The 9,167-nt window shown below is 39.1% G+C and overlaps 1 pseudogene; it reads right to left on the bottom strand.

Annotated features, from left to right (window-relative positions):
- Nucleotides 1–3,654: 3,654 nt before the first annotated feature.
- LOC112814020 (nucleosome assembly protein 1-like 1 pseudogene) lies at nucleotides 3,655–4,853 on the bottom strand (annotated as a pseudogene).
- Nucleotides 4,854–9,167: the final 4,314 nt, after the last annotated feature.

The raw sequence follows: 9,167 nt of genomic DNA, 5'->3' as shown, positions 1-9,167 counted from the left end.
AAAGGTATAATGTAAATGCAAAGTGGTTTCACAGAGTCAAATGGGATGCTCAGAGAACCTGACAACACCCTGGAGGAACATGACCAGATGTTTATCATGCATATTTCTAATGCTATGGCCTGGCTTGAGACAAATGTTACAGGGGGGACGAAGGGGGGACCACCAAAAAACCTACATATTTTTCACATTAACCAAGACAACAAAGTGCCTTAATCTCTAGCTACCTTTGCTCCCATGGTGAAATTATTTCATCCTACTTGATTTCTGCAATTCCCAGCACAAATAAAATGCCTGTGCCCCTAAGCCAAGTGGGTAACCACTGACATGCTGATTAAGCATTACTGATTAACTGTACAATAAGTCATTTAAATTGCTGGTGCACAGATGGGCAACATTTATTTAATTGTTTCATCACCTGCACTCTAAAGGGAACTTGCTAATGCACCTACAATTGAGAAAACAATACTGCTGTTTCAGGGAAACATGAACTGTCTTCCATTTTACATACTCAGTCATCATTTGGGTAAACTTGTAAAACCCCATTTTCCCTCTCAGCAGCTGTCACTTAGGCAGTAGAACCCTCTGTCATGCCAAGCCTCAGAAAAAGAACTAACCTGGGCATTACAAGTTTCAAAATGTCCTTCCTGTTATTTTGTTTTGACCCTTTCAAATTTTTGCTTTGTATTTGTATTTGTTTGTCCAGGAGCTATTATGTATTATGCATTGGCCAAAAGTACTTTAGGAAATATAAGACACTCTTCACAACCAATTGAAGATGTAGTTATGATAACATGTGTCATCTTTCAGCTCTCAGGCTTTCTTCAGATTCAACTAGAGTTAACAACTTGAATAAGGACCCTTCATTCTTCCTTTTCCATCTGACAAAAAACAACGATTTAGAACCCAGCTCAACAATCACTGAAATTGAAATTCAACAAATATTTCTTGAGCACCTAACAGGTAGTATTTTGGCTGCTAAATAGCTGCTCCTTACAGAAGACAAAAATACAAGTAAATATTACAGGTGAAATAAGAAAGTGGCTTCCAGCCAGATTCTGCAGTCAGATTGCTTGGATTCAAGTCTTCCCTCTGACCCTGTCTCCACAATGTTGGCAAGTACTTTACTCTCTATTTAAATGAGAATAATAATAATAATACCCATGAAGGGGAGCAGAATATACTGCCCCACAATATGCCTCTTTGGCATGTTAAAGAACAAAAATTCAATGGCGTACATTTGAAGATCTAATTGGCTTTATTCAATGATTCCGGCAGCATCCCTTCTAGTAAATAGACAGGTGCTCTGAGTAGTTGCACAAAACGGAAGGTTTTTATAGGCAGAAGGAAGGTGAGGCAAGGGAGTTATTAGCAAAAGAAAAGAAAAGGATCATTTCAAGCCAGGCCATCTCCTTTTGGTGCAAGGGAACAGCAGGGGTCTTATTTATGCAGATTATCTCGCTAGCGTGCATCAGGAAATTTCAGATTGACTGTTTAAAGGTCACATTTCTGGAAGAGGTTGAAATTGCAATTAAGTCTTGGTTTGCTGTCATGGGGGCAAGTGACTGCATTTTGGGCCTGTTGTTTCTTTTCTAAAAGGCATAAGGATTATTTTATGTTGATTATTCTTAAGAAACAGCAAACAAGGGAGAAGCTCTGAAAACCAAGAAGTTAACTTTTTGTAACATAGAGAGACATTTACATTTATAAGGGAAATCTCCATTTGTAAGTATGTAGTGTCTCCCCATCTGCACTAGGAAGAGAATAACTAAATCTCTAGAAACTCATATATGGAGAAAGCAACAACTTTAATCTGCCTAACAACCTTAACCTTGTTTGGTGTGCTTTTCCTGGTAACCTCTCATAACTAACGTTCTACCACATCCCCAACATCTTTTGTCTTTAGCTAGAGATGTTTTTTGAAGGTGATGGCTTGGGCTATTTCAGAGTTACTCAGTTTTGCTGGATCTCTCCCATGTTTAATAACATGTATATTTCTCCTGTTAATCTTTTACTATAGGGGATGTCTCAGTCAAGAACCTAGAAGGGTAGAGAAAAAAATATTTTTCCTCCTCAACACCTGTTACGGACTGAATTGTGTTCTTCAAAAAAGATCTGTTGAAGCCCTAGGCCCCAGTACCTCCAAATATGACCTTACTTGGAAATAGGGCCTTTACAAAGATAATCAAGTTAAAATGAGGTTGTTCGTATGGGCTAGTCCATGTTACTGTTCTGCAACTTGTAATTTTAATTTATCACCAGCTAGACCCCAAAACCTTTCTTTCTCACCCACTAACCTTTGTCTTACATTTTTTCCTTAAGCTCTTCTTTCTGGCTTACCTCTTAAGTCAGGCAAATTAAATCCAAAACCACCCCACAGGTGATAGCAGCTGCCCGGACAAGACCTCCAGCTTGCCCAGACCACCCAGACTGAGCTAAATGCGACTCATGTCTGTGCAGATGGACCATGGAGTGGCCTCTGGAATGACCTACATTATCTTTACCTCATTATAATACTAAAACCCCACCCAAGGAGGAGCCTCAGCCTCATCTGCATAACATACAATATACGGATAGGCATGTTTCCTTAAGGTGAATGCCCTATTTCATGCCCACCTCTAGATACATATGATGGAAAGGCTTCCTTATCTAAATGTTCATCCTAACCCTAAACAAAGGTACCCATTCACCCTCTCTCTCTCAGGGAGTCAAGGCATTGGAAGCTAATTCTGATGATCTCCTTATTTGCTGCAAATAAAGTTTCCTTTGTGTGACAACTCCACCTGGTGTATCTGGGACTCACAAAGGAATGAACTCATGTTGGTTCAGTAAAAATTCAGTATGTGTTGGATATCTTTTGGGGATTGAATGAATTTATTTCAATATCTACTTTATAAGGTTACATTTAGGATTATGTGGTAATGCATATAAAAGGTTTAGGATACAGTCTAAGCATTTAGTAAACATTCAAAAAATACATATTAGTTATTTTTATTGTTATAAAATGGAGGGCAAAATTTTAAAGGGATAATACCAGAAAGTTGCTTTGAGATGATGGAATATTTTTATATTTTGACTGTAGTGATTGTGATGGTTAATCGTACATGCTGACTTGGTTAGACCCAGATATTTGATCAAACATTATTCTGTATGTTTATGTGGGGATGTTTTTGGTTGAGATGAACATTTAATATAGATTTTGATTAAAGCAGATTCCCCTCCACAATATGAGTGGGCCTCATGCCTGAATAGAACAAAGAACTGACCTCCCAAAGCAAGAGAGAATTCTCTCATCAGAGAGATGTCTTTGGACTTGAACTGTAACATGAACTTGAACATGTAACTCTTCCCTGGGTCTCCATAATCACATGAGCCAACTCCTTAAAATAAATCTTTCTACAAACACACACACACACACACACACACACACACACACACACACACACTATTGGTTCTGTTTCTCTGGAGAACCCTGACTACTAATCTGTGTATGTGATAATGTTTCAGAGAATTATACACCAAAAAAAGAAAAAATATATATTTGAGTGAATGTAAGAACTGGTGAAATCTGAATAAGGTTCTTAGTTAACAGTTTTGTAGCCATGTGTATCTCTTGGTTTGTGTTTTTTTTGGGGGGGGTCTTTAAAATTATCAGTTCCTTTCCTTTAAAAAAATTACTGAGTCTACCAAGAAAATATAAAAACATAAGGCTATAAGTAAATAATAGTCTGTTTAGGCTATTACAGTGCAGGTTATCCTCAAGGCCACATACATCCTGCTTCACTGCTGCTTGCACTCTGCTAGGTTTTGATCCTTCTTTGAGTCATAGTCTGGATCATTTTCCTCATCTCCTTCTTCTTCCCCTTCCTCATCTGCTTCTTCACCTTCTTCATCATAATCATCATCATCATCTTTGATAGCTTCTCCAGTAAAGTATAACACTGATCTTGGGATTATACGCTCAGGTAAAAAGTGACCAATTTCAAAGTCTGCAGCAAGGATAGCTTCAGCATCATCATCCAGATCTCCATTTTCAGGAACTTCAGGAGGGGCAAAAAAATTAAAGAAAGAGTCATTGGAAACTGTTTTGGTCACAGTACGAACTGTCCCACGTCCCTTGTGTTTCTGTTTCTTCTTAATGGTTTTCAAAGTGACATTCTTTCCTTTTTTCCAATCTATCTGGCACCCTGTACAACCCATAATTTCTGGTCCATCGAAAGAAAAGGGATCAGAATCATCCGGTTCTGACCTCATCCTATAGGTCTTTGTCAACACTTCATTTGTGAATATTCATTGGGTTCAAAGTGAAATTCTAAGACAAAACTCATGGGCTGGCCAGCATTTGAGAACTTCACTTTAATATCTTTCAAGTGCTTCAAAATAGGTTTATCATGTTCCTGAACCATATCACTGAGCAAGTCAACGTTCTTAAAAACAGTCAACCAGAATTCAGGAATTCCCTTGGGGTCTTCTTTTTCTTCATCCTTTTTCTCATCTTCAATCTTGGCTTTTTCTTTCAGCTCCTCCGAAATTTCTTCCTCCTCGTCTGGCTTCCATTCACATTCTTCTTCCGTAGGTTCATAAATTGCCTTAATGATCTCAAATAGCTTATCAAATAGAGGCTGATAGAGAACAGCATACTTTCTTTCAAGATCATGAACTTCCTCATAGAATTTGGCTTCTATCTGTGCACATTTAACTTGAAGATTTTTGAGAGCATTCACTTGTCTTTTAACTACCTTAGGCAAGTTGTTAATGTCTGCCATGTTGTAAGAATTCCAAATATTGGTGGCTAGCACGGGGAGCCAGGCGGTCGGAGCTGCACCGGCAGTGACTCAGGGCGGCAGCGGGAGGAGCAGGAGCTATTTCTTGGTTTTGATAATGCACTATGGTCATATAAGATGTTATCCTTGGGGAAAGCTGTGGGAAGGATACATGGGAACTTTTTGTACGATTTCTACTATATCTTACAAGTCTATAACTATTTCAAAATTAAAAATTAAAAAAATACATAAATGTGGTCATGCCATGGTCATAGACCTGTTTCAAAGTCACCTGTCACTATAGAGACCAGGGGCACACACAACAGAAAACATGAGTAAGTTTGAGGGATCAAAGAACAGAGAAAACCTTGCTTCACCTCTCAGGACGAACCTAAACATATGGAAAGTTGGCCTAATATCCCTACCACTAGTAATTTATGAAATAACATCTATTGCTCATCTGACACTTGCTTTTGATTGGACCCTACCCTGGATTCCTGAAGGAACACGTACCCTAGACCCTCTTCTAATATAAAGGTCTAGCCCCAAGCAAGGAGACTCATTCTCCTTTCCTTTCTGAGACTCCTAAACATTCAGTCTGCTGTTCTCTATCTGTCACCTACACTATTCAGTAAACTCTGTCTCTACTTTTTCTGGCTCATGTTTGATTTCTCTCCTGCATGAAGCCATGGACCTTCTTGGCTGCTCATGCAGGACCCTCCCCTGGGTTCTCGGACCCAGACTGCCTGCCTCAATCAGAAATTCACATCATCGTATGAATGAACCATAATGCTCCTAGTATTTCTGTTTCCTTTGTCTCTAAAAAACCCAAAGTAATAAATGGGTGGAAGAAGAAATTTGGGAGTTAGGATATTTCAGGTTGAGATTCAAGTATGGGAAACAAGTCTATTTTATTCTATTACCTTTACTTTTAAATCCTGGGCAAAACTATAGCTAAAAGCAAGAAATCTACTTCAGTTAGGAACTTAAAAAGAATCTGCTTTCTCCAAACTTTCCAGCCTGAAGTTGAGGCTCCAAATATACATAACAGATACCTGGTAAGTTGGGTCTATTTTCAAGGCCTCGTCTCCTTTTCTAGGTTAAAAAACAAAACAAAACAAAACAAAAAACACACCAAAAACAAACAAAACTTTATTACCAGGTAGTTTTTAAAGAAAAAGAGAATGTACATTTCAGAGGAAGAGGGAGAGCTTCATATACTTGTACGAGGCAGAGTATGACCTGAGAGGAAAGTCTTTTCCTGAGATTTCTTTTTCTTCTTGATTCTGTATAAGGAAAAGTGCCATTATAGTCCCTTTCACATTTTTTCCCCTGAAACATAATGCATATATATTGGGGGAAAATGTTTGCCTAGCTCTCTGATGTCACAACCCAAATGGTCTAATTCTACTGGCATTATTGAGGCTCAAGCTCAGGCAAAATATCCTCTATAATTAAGGGGAAATATTTATTATGAGACACAATGCACATTCCTCACTGAGACTGCTTTAGTTGCAAAAAGGCAGCCCCACAGTAGTGAAGGAGCCTGTATTAACTGGCTTGATTGATCCCTTCCAATAAAGAAGTTAGTCTCTAGGGAAGGTGTAGAGGGTTAGAAGCTTTGCTTTCAATCACCATGGCCTAATCCCAGCTGGCCTCTATTCAAATCTGCCTTTGTAATTGAAATTGTGGCTTTAAAATAGTAGTGGGGATTTTTTCAAAAGTGTTTTCAAAAAGCCAAAATGCCCAGGTGACCTAGTCAGCTTAATATGGTCTAGAACTGTAAGTCTGAGAGTGTAGAAAAGAAAGACTGAAATCAGAGGTGAGTCCTAGATAAGAAGAGTAGGGAAGATTTTTTTTTTTTTTTTGTTCAGGCACTAAGAGCAACCAGATTCTTCAATAGCTTCAGTTGAATATACAAAAAATATGAGAATTGAGCTGTGTGGTGATATTATCCAATCATGCACTTGGTATAATCTTCGATTCTTTGCTACAGTTTAATGTTAATGCATGTTATAGGAGTAAAAACATAGCCTCAATGAAAGAAAGCATATCCCAGATGACTGCTGCATTCTAATCATACTTCACATAGAAATCCATGCCGCCAAGTCTTCTCTTCAGCTGCACTACTTTTGTGTTTGCTTTATCTGATTTTTGTTCACTGAAGATAGCTTATGGCAACTACCAAAATTAGCTGAATAAGTAAGACTCATTTAATCCATCCCTGAGTTTCATCCTGGACAGTCAAATAAGTGCTTACCCTGAGCGGTCTCACGGTAATTGACTCAGACTGTAACCTAACTAATGTTTGCTCCTTGGTGAGTTTCAGAGAAAGACCGCACCCGCTGGAGTTGCCACACAAAGGAAACTTTATTTGCGGCAAATAAGGAGATCCTGGGGAATAACTTCCAAAGCTGTGACTCTCCAAGTGGGAGTGGGTTTCTTTTATTTAGGGCTGAGATGAATATTCAGAAAGGAGAGTTTTGTCATCTTTTGGAGAGGTGGATATAAGGTTGCCCATGCATCTTAAGGAAACATGCCTATATGTACACTGTATGTTCTGTTGGTGAGATTTGTGTTCCTCCTCGGGTGGAGATTTTAACACTATAATGAAGCAGAGGTAACTGTCAGGCAAGCAGAAGGGGCTATGGGCCTGCTCAGAGAGCACTGGTTGGGGGCTTGGGCTCATTACCTCAGGTAAGGAATGTAAGACCTTGCTTATTACTTTTGAAGTAGCACTGGGAGTTTTACCACTGATTTACTGTTTCTGATATGGTTAGGCAATTTCCAGGCCTGGTAGAGACTTAATTTTTGCAGTCCCCTGTTCCCTTAAAATCCTTTTGCCTTTCTTTGTGATTCTGACACCTCCTAGGAAGTTCTGCGGGAAATGTCCTAGGGCAAGTAGAGTCCATAAGGCATAGATCATGGAAAATAGCAGGGTCCTAAAATGACTTGTCTTTCTTTTCCTGGGGACACCTAACTCTTTCTGCTTACAAAAGTAATATATACAGGAGCTATTTTCTTTCGGCCTACCCTAGCATTGAAGTCAACTTACTCCTATTAAACATTTTACCTTAGAAATGGGAACATGCCAGTTCTATTAAAATAAATTCCTGCTATGAATTAATTGGAGACTCCTTTTATCAATACCATGTCTATTGCTTTTTACTCAACTGGGGACAGATTTGCATGTAAAATTTCAGCTTCTTTTCTTCATTGCGGTCATCTTTGCCAACAATCAAACTAGGAGGAAAACCAAACTTTTTGACTATTTACATTGTGGCAGCCTCTGAACTTTATATACACTAGCATATTTAACATCCCATCAAATCTGCACTCCATATATAGAGCCTTCTACGTCTGATGCATATTACTCGCCCAACCCGCATGGTCACACCCTGAAAGATACTAATGCCAAAAATTACACTCCTTGGAAATAATTAACTCAAGCACCTTCTTCCTCAATCACACACACACACACCTATCCTGACTGCTTATTTATGCAAGGCAGCCCACTAAAATGTTTGATATCCTTTAGGCAACCAATAAATCATTCCCTCAATTCTCTCTGTAGCCCAGTGGTTCTCAACTGGGAGAAGTTCCCCCCTCCCTCCCCCGCAAAAGTTTTGCTCTCCATGTTGGCAGATGTTTTTGATTGTAATCCCTGGGGATGTCACATTGTTATCTAGTAGGTAGAGACCGGAGATTCTGCTCAATATCCTACACAGGACAGCTCTCACCAAAAATAATTATCTGGTCTCAAATGTCAACAGTGCCAAGGTTGAGAAACCCTGCATTTTATTTATTTATTTTTTAAGACTTTTAAAAATTAATTTATTTTTAGAGAGAGAGAAAGAGACAGCCTGAGGGGCAGGGAGGAGCAGAGGGATAGGGAAAAGCAGACTCTGCACTGAGCGTGGAGCCCGACACAGGGCTCAGTCACGACCTGAGTGGAAACCAAGAGTCAGACACTCAACCAACTGAGCCGCCGAGGTGCCCCAAGAAACCCTGCACTGTAGTCCCCACTGTCTTCAGTTTCTTCTTCTTTGATTTTAGACTCAAATGTCTATCACAACAATATCACTGTTTCACAAATATCCTTAATTCTTTTGCACCCATCACTTTCCATCATGACTCTTTGGAAAACTCCCAATCTTGTGTTGACTGGTGACTCTCTAAAAAGACCACTAGAAACACCTGGTGGTTGAGCAAAACTATGTCTATTTAGATTACTAAATCAAGGAAGAATACCACCTTGAGAAGGTATTAGTAGTGTCTCAGAAAAGTTAAGTTAGGAAAAGATATTTATGGGGTTTTATGCTTACATTGGGTGATCTTAAGGCAAGTGTTAAAAGGGAAATAATTGGGAATGGCAGAATTTATGACATACTAGGTTTGGATTGGTGG

The sequence above is a fragment of the Callorhinus ursinus genome, unplaced genomic scaffold (genome assembly GCF_003265705.2).
Source record: "Callorhinus ursinus isolate GAN/ISIS: 27379988/994484 unplaced genomic scaffold, GSC_fseal_2.0 scaffold52, whole genome shotgun sequence".
Taxonomy (NCBI): domain Eukaryota; kingdom Metazoa; phylum Chordata; class Mammalia; order Carnivora; family Otariidae; genus Callorhinus; species Callorhinus ursinus.
This window is presented reverse-complemented; position numbering and strand designations above follow the sequence as displayed.